This window comes from Thalassophryne amazonica, chromosome 5 (assembly GCF_902500255.1).
Source record: "Thalassophryne amazonica chromosome 5, fThaAma1.1, whole genome shotgun sequence".
Taxonomy (NCBI): Eukaryota; Metazoa; Chordata; class Actinopteri; order Batrachoidiformes; family Batrachoididae; genus Thalassophryne; species Thalassophryne amazonica.
In genome coordinates, this window is record NC_047107.1 from 113,413,664 (window position 1) to 113,440,322 (window position 26,659).

At 39.9% G+C, this 26,659-nt stretch overlaps 1 protein-coding gene across 1 annotated transcript in view; it reads left to right on the plus strand.

Annotated features, from left to right (window-relative positions):
* The window catches only part of sema4c (sema domain, immunoglobulin domain (Ig), transmembrane domain (TM) and short cytoplasmic domain, (semaphorin) 4C), a 329,257-nt gene that overhangs the window by 81,057 nt on the left and 221,541 nt on the right, over positions 1 to 26,659 (plus strand). The window contains exon 2 of the mRNA XM_034171121.1: positions 10,593 to 10,636. The gene's annotated coding sequence lies outside the window, so the exon portion shown is untranslated. The remainder of the gene's footprint in view (positions 1 to 10,592; positions 10,637 to 26,659) is intronic.

The window sequence follows — 26,659 nt, forward strand, 5'->3', positions numbered from 1 at the left end:
TGGCTCATAGACTGTGTAACACCCAGCACTGGTATGAGTTCACAAACCTGACTTGGACAGGACAACGGCCAAGTCTTGATGGTCAAAACCTTTTTTAAAGTATTATCAGTGTTGTTTTCTAGCATCACTTTAACACCAAACAAAGATTTGGACAACCTCAGATTTTTGTCCTCCACAGCTAATTCAGTCTCCTTCTGTCCTCCTGCTGCCTGCCTGCATTCGACATTCACTTAAAAAAAAGATGTGAAAAACCTGAAAGGGAAATTAAGAGGAAAGCACACAGATGTGTGAGGGAGGGGAACAAGGAAGAAAGGAAAAACAGAACAAAGGGAGGAGAAGATAAGTGAAGCAGCGTTTATGTTTTGTTTTTCTTTCTTTTTTTGTCTGCCCTGACACTCTCCTCAGCAAAAGCCAAGTGTGGCAGAATTAATCAGAAGAGACAAACACACACTAAAACTAGAAGCACTCCGAGAGTGCAAACCTCCGCCAAGGCCATGGGGTCACTGACGCCATAACATCTACACGCCGTGGAATCACTGAACCTAAAAAAGTCTAACAATGATGTTTGCTCACTAGTAAACAAAGTTTCATCTGCTGTGACTGGATAGCATGTATCCTTAGCGCTTGACATCACAGTTTATTGCAACTTGCACCTTTCCCAGAAGCTACTGTCATCTGAGCACTGATATTGGTATTGCATGTGCTTATAGACAAAAACAAATAAGAGACAAAATTCAATTTATTATTCAACTAAACTGCAAATATATGAATTTTTTTAACATTTATGAAACACTTCTCTCAATAAATGACAGTAAATTCTGAAATAGAACTATTTTTTAAGTGTTGCATGTGCTACACAAGGCCATAGGGTCATTGACCCTAAAGAGATTCCCTCCTTGGCACAGTGATCTATTCAACAATTCAGTGTTACAACCAAAACTATGATACATACACTTTTCTTTCCTTTATATTTGACCTCCTTGACCATGAAAACATACCACTAGAACTTGGAATCACTTTTCTGTCTTTATTAGTTCAAAAGTTATTGTATAAAAACGATTTTTCGGTAATGGCGGTTTTCTTCTGGATCTAGCTCCATAACATTTGAAGCTACATCAAATCTGATGACACCTTACTGAATCAGTACAGATTCATCTACAATTTGGTGTTAGCTGTGCATCTCTAGCTTCATTTGTCACCTCACACTGACCCATTTTCTATTTTCCCTATATTTTTGCATATTCTGGATCACCAGATCCGGAATCCGGATCCGATCATGACCAAACTTTGTTGTTTGATAGAACATTTGACTATGTTACACCCTAATTTTTTCAAGCCTTTCTGCCTTGTTTTTGTGGAGTTACACACTAGAATGTCAAAATTCCCCCTATCCCGCAATGGTGAAGAATCCTTTAAAAAATTCCTGGATCCGGATCGTGATCCAGATCACCACTAAAATTTAATCACTTGTTCCTCTTGTCATTTCCAACCACTCCACAAAATTTAATCAAAATCCGTTCAAAACATTTTGAGTTATCCTGCTGACAAACAGACAGAGAGACAAACAAACAAACTCAACCGAAAACATAATCTCCTTGGCGGAGGTAATAAAAGAACAGAAATAAATGAAACAGAGAAATGAAAAAAAGTCAAATATAAAATGAATGGGGAATTAAAAAGAATAAGAGGAGGATGGATGGACGCATGAGATGGGTGAGGTGGGCAGTGGCTGTCAATACAAGACATGAAAATTACAGGAATATTCAGGTGCACGAGGAACCAAAAGGAATTATGGTAAGAAAGAATCTAGTGTGTTGCCCGTGGGGATCCACTGCCTCTAGATTGGGTCGTGTTTATAAAATAGGTAGCTGGCATTTTTTCAGGGGTGGCAATAAATTCTGCAAAGTCTCTATAATGAGTTAGAATGGGATGAGAGTCCAGAATGTTTTAGAACCTTAGACCTCAACAGTTTTAGAAGAAGAACTCAACCCTTTTATTTCCTGTTAATTAGATCATGTATTTAAAAGTTGTTTAGGTTTTTGTTAATTACATCATGTATTTAAAAATTGTTTAGGTTTTTGTTATCATATACACAGTATTATTATTTTTATTTATTTTATAATTGCTTCTATTTTTGTTATTTGATTTTAAATGCATCACAATGGAAATAAGTGTTTTCACTTTCTTGTGTCATCCATGTATTTTTAACGTATTTACAATTATATTATGTACTTACATTAAACTTACTAAATAAAATAAAATTACACAAACAGGCACACATACACGTACACAGATACCACTTTGCTTTTAATCTATAGCTGATTTACTGCCCCCTGCTGGAATGGTGTGTGAGTCCAGAATGTAATTATCAACGTTGATTGTTCAGTGTTGTTAGCTAGTATGCCGAATTTCTTCAAAAATATTTGTCCTCTCAACTTTCCATTTTCACGGCATTCATTCTTGACCCAAAATACATAAGCATACCAAAAGACAAATGTCAGCTCTCCCCAGTTTGTCCGTCGACAAAGCCATACACACGCACACACACACAGAGGCCAGTTGGCTTTCAATATATAAATGAGAGCAGAGTTGAGGTGAAATATTTTACTTTTGCTTTCAGAACATTCAAAAAACAAACAAAAAACTTGATTATTCATGTGCTAATGTAACAGTTACATTAGTGGCAATATTCCTGAGTAGTAACGTCTTACATCAGAAAATGGGAGGTGATGGTCTAGTGTTTAAGGCGTTAAGATTGTTCAACTGGATATGCAAGGCACTTGCCCATCCAGTTAACCCTCTAGAGTTGGATGGTGCATCTCTGCATAAAAGTCACATGACTGAGATTAGCGGTCATCCCATCAAAATGTGTGTTTAAAGTGTGTACTTCAAACTATATATTAGTTTTTAATTTTTGTTGATAGGTCCAGTATAACTTACTTGAATCATGATTAATAATTTTTGCCATTTTTTTTCCTGAATGTTATGATCATTTTTGGTGTGCGTTGTTGTAGAAACACAGCAAACTGGAATTCTGTCAATGAGAACACAAACCGGCTGAACAAAACTAGAACAGAACTGAACTATGACCAAAGTATAAAAAGTAACAAAGAAACAAAGTGACAAAGCAAAACAGAACAGAGAATAAACATGATGAAAATAACACAACTAATAAATCAAAGCTGGGGCAGATGGTGAGAAAAAGAAACAGGGAAAAATAGAAACAAAGCCCTGATCAGGGCCAAATCCTGACAAATTCTACTTCCTTGTCAGCTCTCCCTTGGTGCAGCATTTACCATTGGTGGAAAAATGCACGACCTAACCAATCAAAATCACCAACCATTTGGGGTTGTTGGCTGAGGAGATTCCTGCCATAAACAAAGCCACCAAAGGCAGACTAAAATGCCAAAACTGCCTCCAGGTAAACAACAGGGGAACGACACCCCTCTTGTGGGTCAGGACAGTGTTGACTCTGTCTTGTCCAACAGGAATTGTTCTTTTGTAAATAATTGAACAAAAAATGCTTAAAGCATTTCTTGCATTTTAATGTAAATAGTTTGTTGTTTAGGGAAGATGGTGGTCAAGTGGTTAAGTCGTTTGGCTTGAGACCAGAAGATCCTGAGTTCAAATCCCAGCCTGACTGGAAAATCACCAAGGGCCCTTGGGCAAGGTCTTTAATCCCCTATTGCTCCCGGTGTGTAGTGAGCACCTTTTATGGCAGCAGCTTCACATCGAGGTAAATGTGAGGCATAAGTGTGTAAAGTGCTTTGAGCATCTGATGTAGTCCATTTAAAATGTAACATTTTAATGATGATTTCATTTAATATCATACTTCTAAAAAGCCAAGGATTCTGCTGTTGGAAAGTGAGAGATTTTCTATTCAAAGCTATTGAGAAGCACGCCAGAGGGGTCAGAATGGATGTGGGAACCTTTTAAAGTCGATAAAGTTGGTGATAAGTGTTTCTGCTGCAGCCTCCGGATCTTCACAGCTCTCTTTAAAGCTCCACAGCCAAACCTTCCACAAAGTTTGGCCAAAAAACAAACAAAAAAAAACAACACACCAGTTAAGAGCAATCACAGACTCTCAAGAAGGCATGGCCTTTTATTTCAGGAACATAGGAAAAAGGTGCACGCTCCTCACAACAGCAGCTGGGTTTCCTTTACAGATTTGCAATAAAGTTAAGTGATATTTTCAGAATGTTGACGAAGCAGAATGGCGATATGACAGCGTTTCCATTAACTGATCAAATGTGACTGATGGGTTCTAAATTCTTGCAATAACTGTCATTCTAGCAAGGTTATCGCAAGAACTGTAATAGTGGTGGAGACAGAATGGTAATTCTTGCTAAATATTGTGCTTTCATAGTTTTTTTTTAAATCAATATTGCCATAACACCATCTCTTACAATGTTTAACACACTCTGTGTCTCTTACTACATCCATGTGTATGGTGTTGTATATTTTAGAATGCCATGTGGCGCTTTCTGTACGCCATGTGACCTGTAATAGTGAAAAAAAATTGTTTCCATTACATTTTTTCAAAATAAGGCTTTTTTTGAAATAGGTGAAAAGCTGGCCATACACAGAAAACACTCAAGTCACAAGCATTTGGGCTTCATCTTGCCGATTGAACTCATACTGCCTAAAGCAAGTGCAATTGTAATTATTGCTTGTCCAACGTCACATTGCTATTGAAGTAACGCATAATTTGAGTACAAAGTCACCCTCTGCACATCATCATCAGCAACCAGAGGAGCCTCTTCAGCCACAGACTGCTCCTTCCCAAGTGCAGGACCAACAGACTGAAAAACTCCTTTGTCCCTCAGGCCATCAGACTGTACAACTCCTCACTCAAGGGGAAGGAGGAGTAACAGGAAGACAGGGGACGGGAATGAGAGGAACAGTAGTAGCCAGTAAACCAGTAGCGAGCAGTATGTCTGGTATTTATATTTGTGCACTTATATTTATATTTGCATTTTTTTTTCACTTTTGATACTCTGTGTACTTCTTACCCTGTGTGCTGCTATACAGTGCTGCAGTAATCACCACCAAACACCAATCTTGCACTGCGAAACCCAACTAACTGGATCAAACGTGCTGTAGTTCAGACCTTATTTGGGACTTTCATGTATGAAAATGCCCTGAGCCTCGTTTTCCTTTTTGGTTGTCGATTTGGCAGCGTGAGCGTTTATGAAAGTGCGCAGGCTGTTTTTGTTTGTAGCATGTGATGAAGGACTGCGTCATCTGTGATCAGATGGCTTTTTGATGGAGCGGTGGAGAGCTCAGCCAGACTTTGGTAAATTGCATCACATAAAAAAAAAAATCATTTGTTTCACAACTTCTAAACAAGGACTCTTTTACAAAAAGGCGTGAAAAAAAAACAGCCTCTGGCAATGTGAGTCTAGTCTTCAGCTCATATCATTTCTGTTCTGGTTCTCTTTCTTTGCACTTACAGCCTGTCCTTGCTAATAATTTCCTCCCTCTCGCTCCCTCTGTGGGTTTTTATCTGCATCGCTCACCGTGCCTGTTTATCTCGATGGTGATGTTGGTTGCACATCATCAATAGCTTCTACCTGACAGGATGCCATCACAGGTATTGAGAGGTTGGCGAGGGAAAGGGGGAGGAAGGAAAAGAGCAAATGGCAGTCAAGAGAGGCAGATAGACTGCGAAGGGGGGAAGAGGAGGAGGAAGAGAAAAATGATGAAGAAGGATGAGGCAAGTTATTCTCCATCAGTAATGTGACAAACGACAGGTATGCACAACTTGGTGAGGTGCCCTTGGACACAGTCAGTCACAGAGGACGTGATGTGCAGATTGAGATACGTGCACGTCGACAAAAATACAGCAGTACTGAGGAGTGTGCACGAGATCAAGACGATAATAACCCAACCTTGGGGCAACACTTCCACAGGAGGTTATGTGGTATCCAAATATCATAAAAAGTGAGATTTTCCTACGGATACATTTTCTATTTCTTGGCAGTCATGTTGAAGAATCTTGAACTGAATCTCAACTTTGCTTTTACATTTGCCAGAAAATAATAAATGCAATAAAATGAAGGTGCACCTTGAGTTTCAGAGGATACATGTACCACCACCCCCCCACCCCCCCCCCCCATGGGTGACCTTTGTCTAGGTCCTTCATGCATTGTATTATTTGCTAGTTAACTTGTTGGCACGATTAACACCTCAAGGAGAAATTTTCAAACTTTATTTCATGTTTTGGATATGTTCACACACTAAATTTTGCAGAGGGGTTAGATTGACTCTGCAGTCACTACTCATGAGTATTCACAGTAATTCTGAGTCAAACTGGAAGGAGGCAGAACAATGATTTCTGGCAACACCTGACACAGCTGGTAGCTCATTGGGAGGTAAATTAGCCATATTGACTTCTTGTCAAACCAACAGTAATTGGATTGCATTGGACTGCACTTTTCCATCTGAATCAGATGCTCAAAGCCCTTTGCAATGATGCCTCACATTCACCAATTCACACATACACACACACCCAAAGATGTCAGGTTGCTGCCATGAAGGCACTCATTACACACTGGGAGCAACTCGGGAATTAAGGACCTTGCCCAGGAGGTTCTTAGTGTTTGTTCAGTGTGGTGGCGATGTGAACCGAGGATCCTCTGGTCTGAAGCCCAAAACTTAACCAGTAGACCATCACCTCCCCAGTGACTTAGGGAGACTCAGATAAGGATTATCACTTGCATGGTGAAGAAATGTCAACTATGACATGTGGATACATTCTAATCCTGTGCTTCCGGAAAGTATTCACAGCACTTCACTCGTTCTACATTTCGTTATGTTACAGCCTTATTCCAAAATGAATGAAATTCAATTTGTTCTCAAATATCTGCACACAGCACCCCATAATGACAATGTGAACAAAGGTTTTTAAGATTTTTGCAGATTTCTTAAAAATAAAAATAGTTAAGCAATCACATCTACATGAGTATTCACAGCCTTTGCCATGAAGCTCAAAATGAAGCTCGGTTGCTTCCTGTTTCCTTGGATCATCCTTGAGATATTTCTACAGGCACACACCTGTCTACATATAAGGTCCCACAGTTGACAGTTCATGTCAGTGCACAAACCAAGTCAAAGGAATTGTCCGTACACCTCCAAGACAGGATTGTCTTGAAGCACAAATCTAGGGAAGGGTACAGAAAAATTTCTGCTGCTTTGACGGTCCCAATGATCACACTGACCTCCATCATCTGGAAATGGAAGCCATTTGGTTTTACCAGTGCTTCCTAGAAATGGCCACCCATCTAAATTAAGCAATCGGGGACAAGGGCCTTAGTCAAGGGCATAACCAAGAACCCTGATGATGGTCACTCTGTCAGAGCTCCAGCATTCCTCTGTGGAGAGACAAGAACCTTCCAGAAGGACAACCATCTCTGCAGCAATCCACCAGTCAGGCCTGGATGGTAGAGTGGTCAGACGGAAACCATTTCTTAGTAAAAGGCACATAGCAGCCTGCCTGGTGTTTGCCAAAAGGCACCTGAAGGACTCTCAGACCATGAGAAACAAAATTACAACCCCTGGCAAAAATTATGGAATCACCGGCCTCGGAGGATGTTCATTCAGTTGTTTAATTTTGTAGAAAAAAAAGCAGATCACAGACATGACACAAACTAAAGTCATTTCAAATGGCAACTTTCTGGCTTTAAGAAACACTATAAGAAATCAAGAAAAAAAAGATTGTGGCAGTCAGTAACGGTTACTTTTTTAGACCAAGCAGAGGAAAAAAATATGGAATCACTCAATTCTGAGGAAAAAATTATGGAATCACCCTGTAAATTTTCATCCCCAAAACTAACAACCTGCATCATATCAGATCTGCTCGTTAGTCTGCATCTAAAAAGGAGTGAACACACCTTGGAGAGCTGTTGCACCAAGTGGACTGACATGAATCATGGCTCCAACACGAGAGATGTCAATTGAAACAAAGGAGAGGATTATCAAACTCTTAAAATCATTAACACCTAAACAGAAAAAAACAAGGTTACAATGGGCTAAGGAAAAGCAATTGTGGACTGTGGATGACTGGATGAAAGTCATATTCAGTGATGAATCTCGAATCTGCATTGGGCAAGGTGATGATGCTGGAACTTTTGTTTGGTGCCGTTCCAATGAGATTTATAAAGATGACTGCCTGAAGAGAACATGTACATTTCCACAGTCATTGATGATATGGGGCTGCATGTCAGGTAAAGGCACTGGGGAGATGGCTGTCATTACATCATCAATAAATGCACAAGTTTATGTTGATATTTTGGACAATTGAAAGGATGTTTGGGGATGATGAAATCATTTTCAAGATGATAATGCATCTTGCCATAGAGCAAAAACTGCAAAAACATTCCTTGCAAAAAGACACATAGGGTCAATGTCAATGAGCAGATCTGATTTGATGCAGGTGTTAATTTGGGGGATGAAAATTTACAGGGTGATTCCATAATTTTTTCCTCAGAATTGAGTGATTCCATATTTTTTCCTCTGCTTGGTCTAAAAAGTAACCGTTACTGACTGCCACAATCTTTTTTTCTTGATTTCTTATAGTGTTTCTTAAAGCCAGAAAGTTGCCATTTGAAATGACTTTAGTTTTGTGTCATGTCTGTGATCTGGGTTTTTTTCTACAAAATTAAACAACTGAATGAACATCCTCTGAGGCTGGTGATTCCATAATTTTTGCCAGGGGTTGTATCTGGTCTGATGAGACAAAAATTGAACTCTTTGGTGTGAATACCAAGCGTCATGTTTGGAGGAAACCAGGCACCATCCCTAACAGTGAAGCATGGTGGTGGCAGCATCATGCTGTGGGGATGTTTTTCAGCAGCTGGAACTGGGAGACTAGTCAGGATTGAGGGAAAACTGAATGCAGAAATGTACAGCGACATCCTGGGTGAAAATCTGTTCCAGAGTGCTCTTGACCTCAGACTGGGGTGACGGTTCATCTTTCAGCAGGACAATGACCCAAAGCACACAGCTAAGATATCAAAGGAGTGGCTACAGGACAACTTTGTGAATGTCCTTGAGTGGGCCAGCCAGAACCCAGACCTGAATCTGATTAAACATCTCTGAAATTGAAAATGGCTGTGTGCCAACGCTCCCCATCCAACCTGATGGAGCTTGAGAGGTGCTGTGAAGAGGAATGGACAAAACTGCCCAAAGTTAGGTGCACCAAGCTTGTAGCTTCATATTCAAGAAGACTCGAGGCTGTAATTTCTGCCAAATGTGCATCAAGAAAGTATAGAACAAAGGGTGTGAATACTTATGTACACGCGATTTCTTAGGGTTTTTTTTTTATTATTTTTAGTAAATTTGCAAAACATTAAAAAAAACTTTTCATGTTGTCATTATGGGGTGTTGTGAGTAATTTTTTTAGCAGGCAGGTTTTCCTTCCTGCTGATCACCTTAGCCGGTCATTTCATTGATAATCGGGTGTTTAAGTTTAGGGGAAGAGCTCATCAGTAAACACATCTGCGGAGGTGATTGGTTGAAGGGAAAACCTGCACTGGCTTTGGCCCTCGTTGGCCACCCCAGGGCAAAACTAGATTTACCTCTGTTGCTGAGCCCCTTCACATTGATCAACTGCAGCTCAACAAACTCTTACAGAGGAAATATCTCGTCGATTTGAAGGAAGCATTTGAAATGGAAAATCCATGTCGAGTTTAGAATCACTTTGAGTGCAGCCCTCTGTTCACTTCTGAACCTGGCACAAAATAGACGCTCCTAAATGGGGTTGTGAGCCCAAATGGTTGCCTCTCCTCCCCCAACCCAAACACTCACAAACAAACACAGGTTTCCTCCATCAGATGAAGAAGCACGGCCCTGAGGCATCCCAGAATCCCTTGTTATCCCTCACCTGTATCCACTGTGCAGCAGCAGCCGTTGTCTCCTGATCGATCTTCGCTTATCTTCCCGTAAACCTGGATCGTCTTTTTCCTCTTCATCTCAGGAGCACACACACTCTCCTCTCCTTCTCCCCTTCTTTGATATCTATCACCTTCTGTGTGTGCAACAGAGTAGGGAGCAACCGGCGGGTAATGAACGGCGTGGGCCGGCGTGGCGCCCCTCCCGGGCGGAGTGTCACCTTCCTGCCTAACGGGCCCAATCAGGCTGTAATAGACGTTGCTCACTTCTCACTCCTCTCACTTTTCACTGCTCCTCTTCCTCATCTTCCACCCGTATCTGTCTGTGCCGTATGTCTGCCAGGTGAGTTTTTAGCTGATGGCCGTTGATTTCGCTAACTGATGCTGATAGCTGTCGTTGGCAGATTTTTTTTAATACATTTATTCATCCACATGGAGCTTTCCTCTTTTGCTGAGTGTGCACATGCTTTTTCAGAAATGTTCTGCTTTGCATTTTTACAGCGATGCATTTAAATTCCTGGGAGCTGCCCAGTGTGACCAGTCTTCTAATTTTATCCGCTGGGAAATGCCCACAGCAGCACCTCGGTTCAGTCGCTGTCAGCATGCCGCTCTCAGCCACTAAATGTCTTTAAAGATACAATAAATCTGAGATTTTAATGGAAGTAATCACATCAACTCAAATCTTGTTTCTCTCTTTGGCAGATCCACTGGTGCTGTTTCAACACAAATCAAATCATATTAACGAGGTAAGGAAATCATACCCTACCATTATAAGTTCACCTCCACCACTGCAGATTTCTGAGAAGAAAAAAAAAGTTTCCTTGTGTGGTGGATATAAAAGTTCCTTCATCTGCTGTCACAGAATGAAATATCGATGCACTACTTTAATAAATAAAAACAGAATAAAAGCACAGAATAAATGTCCAAGGTGTGTGATGATGGTAGATAGAGTTTAAAATACAACAATAGATAAATACATAACACGAGATATTGTACATATGAAGATGTTACAATTTTAAAGTTGCTCCCAGATGTTACATGGTATTCTATATCCTGCATTCTATATTGCACAGTTCTCGCTTTGTATTTGCATTTGACTGTTTTATGGCAGATGGGTAAAAGCTGTCTCTGAATCTACAACCCCTGGCAAAAATTATGGAATCACCAGCCTCGGAGGATGTTCATTCAGTTGTTTAATTTTGTAGAAAAAAAGCAGATCACGGACATGACACAAAACTAAAGTCATTTCAAATGGCAGCTTTCTGGCTTTAAGAAACACTATAAGAAATCAAGAAAAAAATATTGCGGCAGTCAGTAACGGTTACTTTTTTAGACCAAGCAGAGGAAAAAAATATGGAATCACTCAATTCTGAGGAAAAAATTATGGAATCACCCTGTAAATTTTCATCCCCAAAACTAACACCTGCATCATATCAGATCTGCTCGTTAGTCTGCATCTAAAAAGGAGTGAACACACCTTGGAGAGCTGTTGCACCAAGTGGACTGACATGAATCATGGCTCCAACATGAGAGATGTCAAGTGAAACAAAGGAGAGGATTATCAAACTCTTAAAAGAGAGTAAATCATCACGCAATGTTGCAAAAGATGTTGGTTGTTCACAGTCAGCTGTGTCTACCTCTGGACCAAATACAAACAACATGGGAAGGTTGTTAAAGGCAAACATACTGGTAAACCAAGGAAGACAAAGCGTCAAGACAGAAAACTTAAAGCAATATGTCTCAAAAATCGAAAAATGCACAACAAAACAAATGAGGAACGAATGGGAGGAAACTGGAGTCAACGTCTGTGACCGAACTGTAAGAAACCGCCTAAAGGAAATGGGATTTACATACAGAAAAGCTAAACGAAAGGCATCATTAACACCTAAACAGAAAAAAACAAGGTTACAATGGGCTAAGGAAAAGCAATTGTGGACTGTGGATGACTGGATGAAAGTCATATTCAGTGATGAATCTCGAATCTGCATTGGGCAAGGTGATGATGCTGGAACTTTTGTTTGGTGCCTTTCCAATGAGATTTATAAAGATGACTGCCTGAAGAGAACATGTAAATTTCCACAGTCATTGATGATATGGGGCTGCATGTCAGGTAAAGGCACTGGGGAGATGGCTGTCATTACATCATCAATAAATGCACAAGTTTATGTTGATATTTTGGACAATTGAAAGGATGTTTGGGGATGATGAAATCATTTTTCAAGATGATAATGCATCTTGCCATAGAGCAAAAACTGCAAAAACATTCCTTGCAAAAAGACACATAGGGTCAATGTCATGGCATAGGGTCAATGTCAATGAGCAGATCTAATGTGATGCAGGTGTTAATTTGGGGGATGAAAATTTACAGGGTGATTCCATAATTTTTTCCTCAGAATGGAGTGATTCCATATTTTTTTTCCTCTGCTTGGTCTAAAAAAGTAACCGTTACTGACTGCCACAATCTTTTTTTCTTGATTTCTTATAGTGTTTCTTAAAGCCAGAAAGTTGCCATTTGAAATGACTTTAGTTTTGTGTCATGTCTGTGATCTGCTTTTTTCCTACAAAATTAAACAACTGAATGAACATCCTCCGAGGCCGGTGATTCCATAATTTTTGCCAGGGGTTGTACATGCTTTCACCTCAGGCTATGGTACCAGCTACCTGAGGGCAGGAGGGAAAACTGTTAAAGGGATGTGACATGTTCCTGATTATCCTTCTTGCCCTGGACAAGCAGCGCGGTTCAGCCAATTCACCAATGGTTGGCAGCCTGGCCCTAATAATCTTCTCTACCACCCTCACAGCCCTCCCCAGTGCCTTCCTGTCTGAAGTAGATTATACTGTGTATGTGTGGTTTATTTATAACTGATCCGTGATATCTAGGTTGTTCTTTCTATTGCAGAAAAACCCCATAAAATAAAAATAAAAAACTTTAATGGTATTAGTCAAAGACAAGCATATAAAAGTCTTGAAAAGAGAGGTGGACAAAGTCACTTAAACATATCCCAGATGTGACAATCAGAACAATAAGACAATATTTAGGAGATAACCTTAGTGCTGGCAGCTTGTCATCCTGTAAGCACTGTGCGTGCATTTTTTTTCATGGGTTTATTCATGAAAATCATTCAATATTACAACAATAAAAAAAAATAACTTATGTGAAAACTACATTTAATGTCTTGATTCAGTTGTGCTTCATGCAAATAACAGCTGTGTTTGGAAAGAAAGTCGGAAAACAGCGGAGTTTTCCATCACAGAGGGTTCACAGGCAGATTGTACAGCACTATAAAAATGCAACATTCCATTCATTTATCAAAAACAGTAAAGTGTACTGCTCCAATCTTCATGAAAACACCAACTCAAAAGTTTTAGGCATTTAGAAAAGGTAAAAGGTGCACTGAAAGCAGCTGAACGTCTGGCCGAGGGCACAGCAACTTACTTTTGATTTTGGGTACGTTGCCTAGTCGGACGTTTATCAGCCAGCTAGTTGCCAGATCTGCACTTTATAAGCCAGCTTGTTCAGAGCCAAGCCGGATTGAGCCATTTCATCCCATTTCAGCACTTTTTTGGATCATTGGCTATTGTAGCAGAATGGCGCCCTGAGAAATAACCTGCAAATGCTGCTCCTCATAGATGTTTTGAACGAATATGCGCGTAATGCTTTTCCCCCCAGGCTGACAGTGGAGCTGGGAGTTAGTCACGTGAAAGTAAGACTGGTCTATTGCTTCTCATTATTTAAGGTGTATTTACTGAAAATTCCAGGCCAGACTTGTGTAATTGTTGGGGAAAACTGCTAAACCGCTAAATATGAAAGGTTTTCTCATTTTCTTTCATTCATTCTTTCATGACAGTGACAATGAGGTCACCAGGCCATAGCAGATTACTTGTTTCATAATGGTTACAATATCGTAACAACTACAGTAGGTTGTGGAGGTGCCGTACTGCACTTGAGTAATATTATTGTACCAGGAGATGGTCTGCAGCTCGTTGTTATTGTTATCACTCCAAAAACGGTCTCTAGACTTGTGGATGTGTTCCGCTGAGGATGGTGGGAACAGATTTTGTCATTTGGAGGTGGCACTGCTGGCTGTGTAATTAATTTGCGACAAGCTGTTTGCTAATGGTTGTGAGCCCGACAGCTGAAATTTAATGTCTCAGGGTCATTACTGCCGCACGCAGTATCTGTTTTTTTTGCTTGTAAGACTTTTGCACGCACAAAACAATGATAGTGCTCCTAAAAGAGCAAACCATAGAAGTATATAATTATATAAATGTGGTGTTTCACATCAGGGAATAAGAAAGCACTCAGACACGAGAGCCTCGCAACAAACAGTTCTGTTACTATTCATTCGTGAGTCAGGCAATTAGCCTGGCGGGTTTTTTATGTCCTCCCACTGTACCTGTGTGTTTAAGCTGCGCGGGTGGAGGTTGTGGCTGTCCAGCAAGGCATAACCTTTGGGTCCCGCGGAGACTCGCGGGGACAGTGGCCTCCGGTCTCAGCGTGAACTCCTGAACTCTTCCGAAAGAAACCAGAGCAGAGTGGAGGAATGAGACGGGGAGGTAAAAGCCAAACTGGCTACTGGACAATTAGCCCCCCTGGGAGCATGGTGGGCGGTCTCTCTGAGCACAGTGAGACTGTGAGGCAGAGAAGGAGACAGTGGTGTGTGTGTGTGTGTGTGTGTGTGTGTGTGTGTGTGTGTGTGTGTGTGTGTGTGTGTGTGTGTGTGTGTATATGTCCCAGCGTTTTGCATTCACACACCCAGCGGTGGTTGGACTGAAACAACACAGTAAAGTTGTGCGTCTGCAGGCGCCGTTATGACCATTTCTATTTGTCAAAGTTGATTACAGCATCAATCATACGGCGGTGGGTACTTTTAATGACCTCAACACTTAAAGTTTGTCAGCCCATCTTGTTTTTATGAATCTGGCACGCAGCAAAAGAGTGTGTTTACTGGAGTACTTTGACTAAAGTGCTGTTGTGTAAGGAGAAAGTGTTCGGTGAGTGTACAGGAGACGTGTGAATGCATGCATGTAGACATGAAGCCTCATTACCTCTCCCAAGGTGTTGATGGTTTTGCCTCAGGCAATTTGCAAGCACTATCAAGATCGCTCAAAAACTGATTTTCACAAAATATGGTAAAATAGAAGAGACCACTTAGCAACACTTTTTCAGGAAGCTGCATTTTTTAGTAGAAGCTGGTATCCACTCTTGTTAGATGGAATAAACTCTCCTGAATCTTAGAAACATGGATACCAAGCTCAAATTTAAAAATTTTAAGGGTCATTCCATGTCAATTCAAAAATATTTGAGGGGCCTCACGCACTTTGTCTCAGATTTACTTTAAATTTTAATCAAATATTCCCAGACTATTCAGAACAACAAATCTGAAGTTTGAGACCTGTAGGCCAAGTAGTTTCTGAGATATGGCCAATTTAGTGTGAATGGGGTCTGCCGTTTTTTAGGCAAAAATGATGGCCGTCATTTCTGGAGCCATGTTCAAGGTAGAATATCTCAGCAAATAATGGACTTAGAGGCCTGAAATATTCCTGTGACAACTGTCATGGACACCCATCTTGGACTACAGTCAAACAACAGACATTGACACTAAACTGTGAAGTTTATGTATGCTCAAACTATGGAAAATATTATATTGACTATTGTGAGCATCCATGTTTGAGACACTGAAGCATACCATTACACTCAAAGAAGTCTGTCCATTTCTTGGCTCCTTAATGCCAGCTATACTGGCTATGAAATATGTAACTTTGGCATATCTGTGGTAAACAATTATTGTGGGAGAAACCTCTGAAATCTGAAAAAAAGCATTTTGTGGTCGAATTTTATTAGAAGAAAAGCTCATAAAACTCTTCAAACTGATTCCATTTTGAAGGTATTGATATCTACTTTATGTGTTATAAATATGGCCTTCTTTATGAAACTCCTTCCTGGTTAAGTTAAGCATCCAATTATGGCTCATTTGTGCACTCGCAAATGTATTTCTAGTGCTGAAATGACAATTTCATTTTAATTGTGTGCACACACTGCATTTATATGATTCATGGCACACCCCAGAATGCTTGCACAGTTCAGCTAATCCAATATCAGATAATTATCAAAGCTAATGTTTTTGCTATCGGATTAGCATTTCAGATAAGTTTTAAAACCATCATCGGACCAATTATCTTCTGATAAATTTAGTTCTGATAACTTTCAGTCCGATAACATTTTATTTGCTGGTAAAGTTTAAACATTTGTAAACCCTAAAATCAAACATTTTAGTCCGTTTTTTTGTGCGTTTGTAGCCACGGAGCAGACTGGCTGTCTGTCACCTGATGATGACGTCGTCATTAAGCGCAAAACATGATTGGCCGGTCGTCGTAGGGAGCATTGTGGGTAGTGTAGTTCAGGTTCTCTTAGAACGTTACAGTGACTTGTCCACTCGACACAAAAACAAAACAGACTAATTTTAACATTATTTTATTTTATTTCTTTGTGGCTGTAATTTAATCACCAAGACTCGGTGGGGGAGAGGAGCTCTCATGGTGCAGCTGTGTGTACAGAGGGAGGGACGTTTCTTCACGTTTAGACACCGTTTTGGATTTTTAAAAAGGACGCTTTATGTGGATTATTTATTCAGATGTATCCCACTGAAACTAACAGCTAAGAATTTACTACGTGTATTTTATTCTGCCAATCAGTGCATTAATGGAAGTATTTCGGTTGTTAACGTCGCAGGGTTCAAAGTGTCAGCTTTTAGCTCGTAAATGACGGTTTATCTAATACCGAGATAAACTGTGACTTCTAATACTGTGTTTTACTGCTTTTGAAAGATGATGGACCTTCCTCAGCTTCCTGAGGAAGAAGAGTCTCTGTTGAGACTTTCTGACCAGGTTTGAGGTGTTGGCGGTCCAGGACAGCCGGTTAGAAACACTGACGCCAAGGAACTTCACCTCCTCCACAATTTCCACCACTTCCTCGTGAATGTAAAGGGGGAGATGTATTCCTCCTCTTGTTCTCCTGAAGTCAATTTCAGTGTCAATTTTAGTATTTCAGTGTTTCAGCTAATGACCTTTGCTAATGATGTTGTCCAGCATGTGCAATGTGATCTTATACTCAACAAAAATATAAACGCAACACTTTTGGTTTTGCTCCCATTTTGTATGAGATGAACTCAAAGATCTAAAACTTTTTCCACATACACAATATCACCATTTCCCTCAAATATTGTTCACAAACCAGTCTAAATCTGTGATAGTGAGCACTTCTCCTTTGCTGAGATAATCCATCCCACCTCACAGGTGTGCCATACCAAGATGCTGATTAGACACCATGATTAGTGCACAGGTGTGCCTTAGACTGCCCACAATAAAAGGCCACTCTGAAAGGTGCAGTTTTATCACACAGCACAATGCCACAGATGTCGCAAGATTTGAGGGAGCGTGCAATTGGCATGCTGACAGCAGGAATGTCAACCAGAGCTGTTGCTCGTGTACTGAATGTTCATTTCTCTACCATAAGCCGTCTCCAAAGGTGTTTCAGAGAATTTGGCAGTACATCCAACCAGCCTCACAACCGCAGACCACGTGTAACCACACCAGCCCAGGACCTCCACATCCAGCATGTTCACCTCCAAGATCGTCTGAGACCAGCCACTCAGAGAGCTGCTGAAACAATCGGTTTGCATAACCAAAGAATTTCTGCACAAACTGTCAGAAACCGTCTCAGGGAAGCTCATCTGCATGCTCGTCGTCCTCATCGGAGTCTCGACCTGACTCCAGTTCGTCGTCGTAACCGACTTGAGTGGGCAAATGCTCACATTCGCTGGCGTTTGGCACGTTGGAGAGGTGTTCTCTTCATGGATGATGCAAAGGAGATGTGTTGCACTGCATGAGGCAAATGGTGGTCACACCAGATACTGACTGGTATCCCCCCCCCAATAAAACAAAACTCCACCTTTCAGAGTGGCCTTTTATTGTGGGCAGTCTAAGGCACACCTGTGCACTAATCATGGTGTCTAATCAGCATCTTGATATGGCACACCTGTGAGGTGGGATGGATTATCTCAGCAAAGGAGAAGTGCTCACTATCACAGATTTAGACTGGTTTGTGAACAATATTTGAGGGAAATGATGATATTGTGTATGTGGAAAAAGTTTTAGATCTTTGAGTTCATCTCATACAAAATGGGAGCAAAACCAAAAGTGTTGCGTTTATATTTTTGTTGAGTGTATATTGCTGTCTCAGTTCTGAATATTGTTTATAATGTAATAAAAATAATTCTTGCATTTGTGCAAAAGCAGCAGGACATGATCAATGTTTGAATGACAGGACATAAAATATGTGTTCTCTCATCAACAGACATGCAGGTTGTTATGTGAATGTTGAATATTTGTCTTTAATTCTTATTTTTGTCTAATTGGTCTTTTGGTCTAATGTTGTTGGTCCTGATTTAAAAACATAACGTGGACATCAGAATACATGCACCGTTTGTTAGTGGTTTGATCCTTATAAGCGGTATTCTGCCACCACTGTTAAATTAGTGAATTACAAACAGTTAAAACTTCTTAATGAAACAGCATAGAACATGTAGAAGTGACGAATGATGATGTTCATTGCGTTTACTTGACATTTTAAGAGTAATATGATTTTTGTCATGATGTTATTCGGGGAAAAAACATAGAAATGTTGAACACTTTACTTAAAATTTGTCGCTTATCTAATTGTATGTTTCTTGTCCATTTAGAAGCTAAAAATACAAATGTTAGCTTGGTATCCTGTTTTTCTATGAACTGGATCATTTGAACAAGTTAAAAACAACACCGATATACTTCTACTCAAAAATGCTGGTTAACCTTTTATGAAGACACGTTTCATTAATTCTGTCTAGATTCAACTAAACCTGCAACATGAACTATTAGGCCAAATGTGATCAAGAAATACAGAACATTCTCATGAAATTTAGACAAAATGTTGGTCTGATCCTGGATTAGATTTGGATTAATGTTGACCTTCATGATTCAACAGATATTTGTGAAAATTGCTCAAAATGTTTGGATCTGCTATGGGGTTACCGCTGAAGTCTCTCAACTATGACTTCAGCCAGAAAGCACCAGGATCCTAAATACAACAAATTCTCATGAAAATTGTTCAAAATATTTGTATCTGCTCTAGAGTAGCTACAGCTGTACTTTGGAGCAGCAGGAGAGATAAAAGGGGGCAGAGACAAAAAGTTTAATCTTCGCTAAATTTTCCTTTGAGGTAGAAAGATGTCTGGATAGAGTTTCTGGAGTCCTGTGGTGTTGTGTAATGACAATACCTTTGTAGGAGAAGAAAGGATGGAGTTTTTCTTCTCCTGCAAAGGCATCTCTCAACCTCAAGGGCATATATTAAATGTCAGGTTTAAAATTTCTGCCTCTTCTCCCTTTTATCTGGGGCTGCTGTAAAGCACAATAGTAGCGCGAGCAGATCCAAACATTTTGAGCAGTTTTAAGCAGTTTTCATCATAAAATTTGTCAATTTATTGATATGTAAATTCAAATATGTAAAATGGTCATAACAGTCCCTAGTTGCACAAGCATTTCACAATTTATATCTTCATTACATACAGTATTTTATGATAGCACAACATTAGATTAGATTAGATAAAATAAAATTAATCCCTTGGGAAGACTCCTTCAGGGATTATAACACAAGGATATTATTCATGTTTTTAAACAAAAATACTGTCAAAAATTTCAAGAAACACATAGAACCTTTAATATTAAACATACCTAACAGAGCCTGACTGTATCAAAAGCTTCGAAACACTGAACCATTGTTTCATATTGATTCAGTGGTTCAAAACATTTTGGTTTCTCCATCAATAATTTCCATCAATAAAATACACCAGTGACAACAAATTATTGCCAAATGTGCCCGGATCAATTTATAATTATGAACAGTTTGATGTTGTGTTGCGAACTGGGACATTAATTAACTTGTGATGACCTTAAACACAAACTTACTGAAGAATGAAGCAGAGAGTGACTCACCTAGATCTCACACAACATCTAATCTGGTAACTGATGCCTGCAATTTGTGAATGTTCCTGGCGTCAAAATCACCAGTTTCATCCATTTCTATTGTCTTTCTGCAGAATTTGACACATTTTGCTTGGCTGCTGCACAATTTTTATTTATTTTTTTTAAGTTTGGTAGCACTGTATAAACACATGCGCCTTTAAAACAGACTGATTTAGAGCGCATGCAAAAGAATTTGGAATAAATTTTAAAAATGCATAAATATGCAAAAATATGCAAAGTAATTCTCACATTCCTATATCTCAAAATAGCTGTCAATCAAAATGAAATTCAGCCTTTCCACCAATCGTGCAGAAGTCCAGCGTCCAGGCCTGCCCACAGCGCCATTCATCCCCAGAGATGTTTAGAGTCCGGGGGTGAGACAAAATCGTTGAGTTTATCCAGTGACCGTCAAGTCTCGAGGCAGTGACAAAAACCTTTCCAGGCAGTCACACTGAAGTGAACTGACGCTCGGTTTCTACAGGAAAATGCATCGACCACAGACCAAATGAGAAAAAGATTTATGAGAAGTTAACAAAATAGTCAGTCAATTTGTGATAAGCAGCTGATTCTGAACGAACTCGTCTTCAAAATGAACCTGTTCTAACACATTTGTAGTCAATGAAATGTTAACAAACTGTACATATTTGACCACATAATTTTTTGACATTTTAGCGGAAGCTGAACTTCCCTTGCAGTCTTAGAGAAACTGCCTCTGATCCTTGTGTACTGCTAGAATGATGAGAAGTTACTTCAAGAGACTCCATTGAGACTTTCCACATGAGGGAGTATCAGCAACAGCATTTTGGCCTTGTGCACATTTCTCTGGGGATGATTCAGCATGCAGGTGTCCCAGCAGGTGAAGAAGGCCAAGGTGACGCCCATGTTTCACCTGGACAGTGGCAGATAGTTGTTATTTTTGAGGGTCTTTGGATGATTGTTTACCCGGGTGGCTGCTACCGACGAGGACCCAGGATGGTTCTATAGCGTTCAAGTTCAAATTCAAGTTCCTTTAAGATACCCAGAGGTAGTTTTTGTTTGCAGTATAGAGTCCTCATACACACACATGGGGGAGCAGAGGCACGTGTCATACAACAAGCATGAAAATTAAAAAAAAAAAAATTAAAATAGAGTGAAAAGTTAAAAACTAAAAGTAAAAAGTTCATTACAGGTTCAGGTTCAACTAAAATAAAACAGTAAAATCTAAAAATAGTATAAGAATTGGTTTAAAAAACAGCAATAAGCAAGTAATAAAAACACAAATAAAATTGCAATAAATACTAAATAGTACTTGTGCAAATAACAATAAAAAAAATTATGACTTATTCCTCAGTGTAATAGCTGAGGTGGATGCAGCAGCACATGCTGCCAGACCTGACCTGTGTGGTATAATATACTGTAAATGGAAAACAAAACATTAAACTGTGATTCAGATCCTATTAAAGGATGGGGTCATGCAAGTTTGATTTTTCTTTTTTACATGGCAAGGTGGAATGTTTTGCAATTTGACAGATTTGTACATTCTACATTTTTACTCCTGCACAAATGGACACCAGTAAAAGGTATTTAAAAACTGATATCCAAACATATCTGTGCAGAAATTGCACCAAATAGTGCATTGTTTTCATGCAGTTTACATGTTTACATGTAAACAGTTATATATATATATATATATATAGTTTACAAACCTACCATCCCTGGTTCTCAAGACCAGGCACCTAAGTGGCTCTATTCTACTCTTCTTTTTTAGATATTTAGAGATACCTTAGTATACACTAGTAGTTCTGCCTTAGTATTGGAATAGAAGACATACCTAACTGAATTTTCATGTAAAAATTTACTACTTGGCTTTCAGAAAATTCACTGACCTTGTTGTCTCATGCAAGAAAATTATTTTAGAGATATGATAAAATATGTTGAAAATACTAATATATGTATTATAATTCTGTTGTTTTGTTTTTGCCTACAAAATTCAATTTCAATTTATTAATTTATATAGCGCCAAATCACGACAAAGTCGCCCCAAGGCGCTTCACACAATTCACAACAACACAAATTAATCTAAACTCAAAATTAAAAGCAAGAAAAGCACAATAAAAAGGTAAAACACAGTAGAATAAAAAGAAATTACAAACCAAACACAAACAGATTAAATTAGTGATAAGACAGTCTGAAAAAGTGGGTCTTCAGTCTTGATTTAAAAATCTCCACCGTGTCAGACTGCCGAATAACAGCAGGTAGATCGTTCCAAAGAGCCGGACCACGGTAGGAGAAGGCTCTATACCCCACAGACTTTTTGTTCATCCTCGGAACACACAGAAGCCCTGCGCCCTGCGAACGCAAAGTCCTCGCAGGTACGTAGGGCTTAACCAAGTCTGCCAGGTAGGAAGGTGCCAGTCCATGAACAGTTTTATAAACCAACAATAAAACTTTAAAAATGTGGGAAATAGCAACACTGATGATGGCACAGCAGCTTGTCGAAGTTAAGATTGACTGGTCACTTCCTCAATGTAGATATTGTAGATTTTGTACATGTACACTTCATGTATTGACGACAGGTCAGCGAGCTATCCCAGCATCCCTTGGGTCTGGATATGAGGCAGGCTGGTCAATGCGTGTGGGGTTTACGCCTTTCACTGCACTAGCCAATATCATGAGGTCAACTAGAGAGAATGAGAGTGAGCAAACCCAGACACTTACATAAACCAATTATTACAGCTTTCTGTAGTAATGAGATTTCTTAAAGAGCAAATGAGAAATGATAAACCTAATTTCTTCCATCAGGTTAAAAGAAATAGAGTTAACAAACCTGCAAGACTGAACTAAGAGCTTCAATTTCATCATGATATTGACTGATGCATTTGTGAATTTTGACCACTATAACATGTTATGTGGAGTATAATGTCACATTTGTAGCCTCTAAATTGTATCAGGGTGGATGAGATTCTCTGACCACAGTTATAAAGGTATATCATGAGAGATACTTTAAAAAAGAAAAAAAGTGCTTTTGTCAAAACGATCAAATTTCAAAGAAAATGGTTGAGAGCCGATGAATATGACCATCTACAATAAAAATGGTCAAATAGTGGATTAAAAGTCCTTTCTTTTACTACATATTGTAAAATGTGTTTCATAGATATGGTTTGATAGCTTTCAAACATCTCATTTGAGTGATCAAATGACCATGAATAACATGTTTGGATTAAAACACTTTAATAAACGGACCTATATGGCTAAAACTACTTTCGACACACAATCATAATCAGTCATAACACCACTCTGCTGTCGGGTGCAACAGTGAAATCTACTGAGGCTGGAATGAAGTTGACCTAGACAGCTATGTGGTAGACACATTGTCACGCTCGAGCTCTGCAGTCAGGCTGTGATGAAGACCACAAACACTTTACTGCTTCTCTGAAGCTGTGATTCACCTGCTCACAAACTAAATGAGTTACTTACTATTTAACATCGAGTAGGTGCAGTTTGTCAATTCAAACACATAAATCCATTCTGCTGTTAGACAAACGAAAAAGCATTAAACCATTATTAGATTATTGACTTAAAGCTGCTTGGAATTCAACCTGAAATTTATTGCCTTGAGACAATGATCAACTGTTTTTGTATTTCCTCATCCTCAACATACTAGAAGAGATCTGTCTTTAAGGACTACGAACTTCCACCGAACTGTATAGGAGAGGGATAGGTGTTTGGGTATACACTCATATTTGAATCTTTCATGATTTCACCCAGAAAAAGTAGATCAAGGTCACTGCCCTCTGAACTCATGCAAGGGGGTTGTGGGATAAACTTACTGTATATCCCAAAATATCTTGGGTCATCCACACATTCTCACGTATATGATATGGAAAATTAAGCCCTAAATTTCATGCATATTCCTATTAATTTCCACACACATGCACATTAACCTTCAGAAACATGCATTTGTGTTTTGGTTTAGGTTATGGTTCAATACATATGTATGAAATCCACATAATAAATGCATAGGAATATGTAAACATTTTTGTGCATTGCTTTTTCACTTATTTTACTCCAAATTTTCCATCACAATAGGCCGCAGGATTTGGCGTTGAGGAATTGCACAGCAAATGCCACTGACACACAGCGAGATGGATGCACATATGGGTGAAGTTCAGTTTTATAGACGCCACATCATGACAGCAGACGACAAAAACACAGAAGCAGGTGTATAGCATATAATATTGGCATAATGGAATACTGATCACATAATGACTTACTGATGTGTCCACATGCAAACAAGACAAATGTAGATATACCTCACAAGTTTTAAATTGGTTGTTTCAGGCTTTAATTTTGCTTATAGCAGGGGAGTTTCAACATGAACCAACGTAATTGTGGGGATTTGAGGGTGTACAGTGAAGTCAAGTGTGTGAGCATGCGCTGGTGCCGCGCGTTGCCACACTCACCACACCACACAACCCCCTTGGGTCCTGGATGGCACTCCCCCAGGCAGACAATCGGTCCATCCCCACCTCTTGATATTATCCATCCATCTATCACAATAAGGTGAAAGTGGGAATCCAGTTGACTCTCTCCAGCCACTGCAGTCCTCAACACGGAGGCACCTATGAACTGGATCATGCCAAAATAAATGGATCAACATGTCCAAAATGTTGGAGTTGACACTCCGTCGCACTCCTCATCTTAGTCTCCCAAAGTGGTTTCCAAGGGTCCTCTATAGAGACCTAGTATCAAAGAAATCCCACCTTAGGTTACTGGTTAGCATCCATGAAAATTCAATAAGGATCTTCTATAATACATACTAATTCTAAGGTAGAACTCTACTAGTGTATACTAAAGTATATCTAAATATCTTTTTAAAAAAGGAGAGTAGAGCCACTTAGGTGCCTGGTCTTGAGAACGAGGAATGGTACGTCGAAAAGCTTTTTTATCCCATGGGAACTCTCTCTACCCACCTAAGCGGTTCAAGAATATTGACAGCATGTATATGTGACATTTACACAATCAGGGTAGTAAACAACATATACAAGAAATATAGTTACTACATAATATTATAGGAGTAAGCTATCCATCCATCCATCCATTTTCTTCCGCTTTATCCGGAGTCGGGTCGCGGGGGCAGCAGCTCAAGCGAAGCCACCCAGACCTCCCGATCCACACACACCTCCCCCAGCTCCTCCGGGGGAACCTCAAGGCGTTCCCAAGTCAGCCGAGAGATGTAATCCTTCCAGCGTGTCCTGGGTCTTCCCCGGGGCCTCCTCCCAATGGGACGTGCCCGGAACACCTCTCCAGCGAGGCGTCCATGGGGCATCTGGAAAAGATGCTCAAGCCACCTCAACTGACTCCTTTCGACGTGGAGGAGCAGCGGTTCGACTCCGAGCTCCTCCCAAGTGACCGAGGTCCTCACCCTATCTCTAAGGGAGCGCCCAGCCACCCTGCAGAGGAAACTCATGTCGGCCACTTGTACCCGGAGTAAGCTACTAAAACCTAAATATTCATACAGGAGAAGATTGTAGTAAACGTCTACCTAGTCTGTAGACTTGTTGTAAAACTAAATTATAGCTAGTAGGCTAAGCTATAAATATGGTGGGAAGGTGATGGTCTAGTGGTTAAGGTGTTGAGCTTGAGTCCAGAAGATCATGGGTTAAAATGCCCACCTGACTGGAAAATCACTAAGGGCCCTTGGGCAAGGCCTTTAATCCCCTATTGCTCCCGGTGTGCAGCGAGCGCCTTGTATGGCAGCACCCTGACATCAGGGTGAATGTGAGGCATAATTCTAAAGCACTTTGAGCGTCTGATGCAGATGGAAAAGTGCTATATAAATGCAGTCTAGTTACCATTTTACCATTTATGGTTAGGTTACTATAGAAACAGAAGCTATGGTAATATGTTTTAGGTATCTATGTAAAGTTCACCTGCTAGCTTACTATAGGAAGACAAAATCCATACTCTACATGCTTTCTAATGGAAACCCCAAACTTAGATACTATCTGTTCATATCTATTAAAGAACCCATAAACTGAAGAACCACTAAAAATCTACACCATGTAAAATAAAAGTGTAAATCACGAAAGTAAGCTAACTATAGCTAGATAAGCTACTGTTAAGTTAGCTGTTAATAAGCCAACCGTACCTTGCTAGCTATGTTTAACAACTAAAGAGTAAGACAGGAAGCAGCAGGATCCTAAAGACTTGGACCTTCATTCTCCTGCAGAGATACTGGTATCACAAAAACACCTCTATCCACAAAAATCATATTCATCCATAAAGGGGAGCTTAAAAACCATTTTGCTCAATGTGGCCCCTTAAAAAGGTGTAAAAATGACTGATGTGAAGTCAGTAGACAGTCAGATTGAACTCACAGGGTTGATACACCTTCGGGCTGAGGCTAAAACCTATACATCTAAAAACACTCTGGCTCATATCTGCATTAAACTACTCAAAGCTGTTTGGGGAATAACGTTGTGGAAGCTTTTTACTCCGGTCATGCAGTCATGCAGTCTCCACTCCTCCAATATTTTGAATATGATTGCCTTCCATCAGGCGTGTCCGCCGACACAGACCGAGCGCACAGATGGCCTCACTATCCGATTAACTGGACGGCGGCCTTGTCGATTTCATCTCTCCCGCGCCTCACTTTCTCCGGCCTGAGCAGGTGTTTGGCCCTCAGTCAGAGTCCAAATCAGATCCATTTCATCTGTAATCAGCTGGAG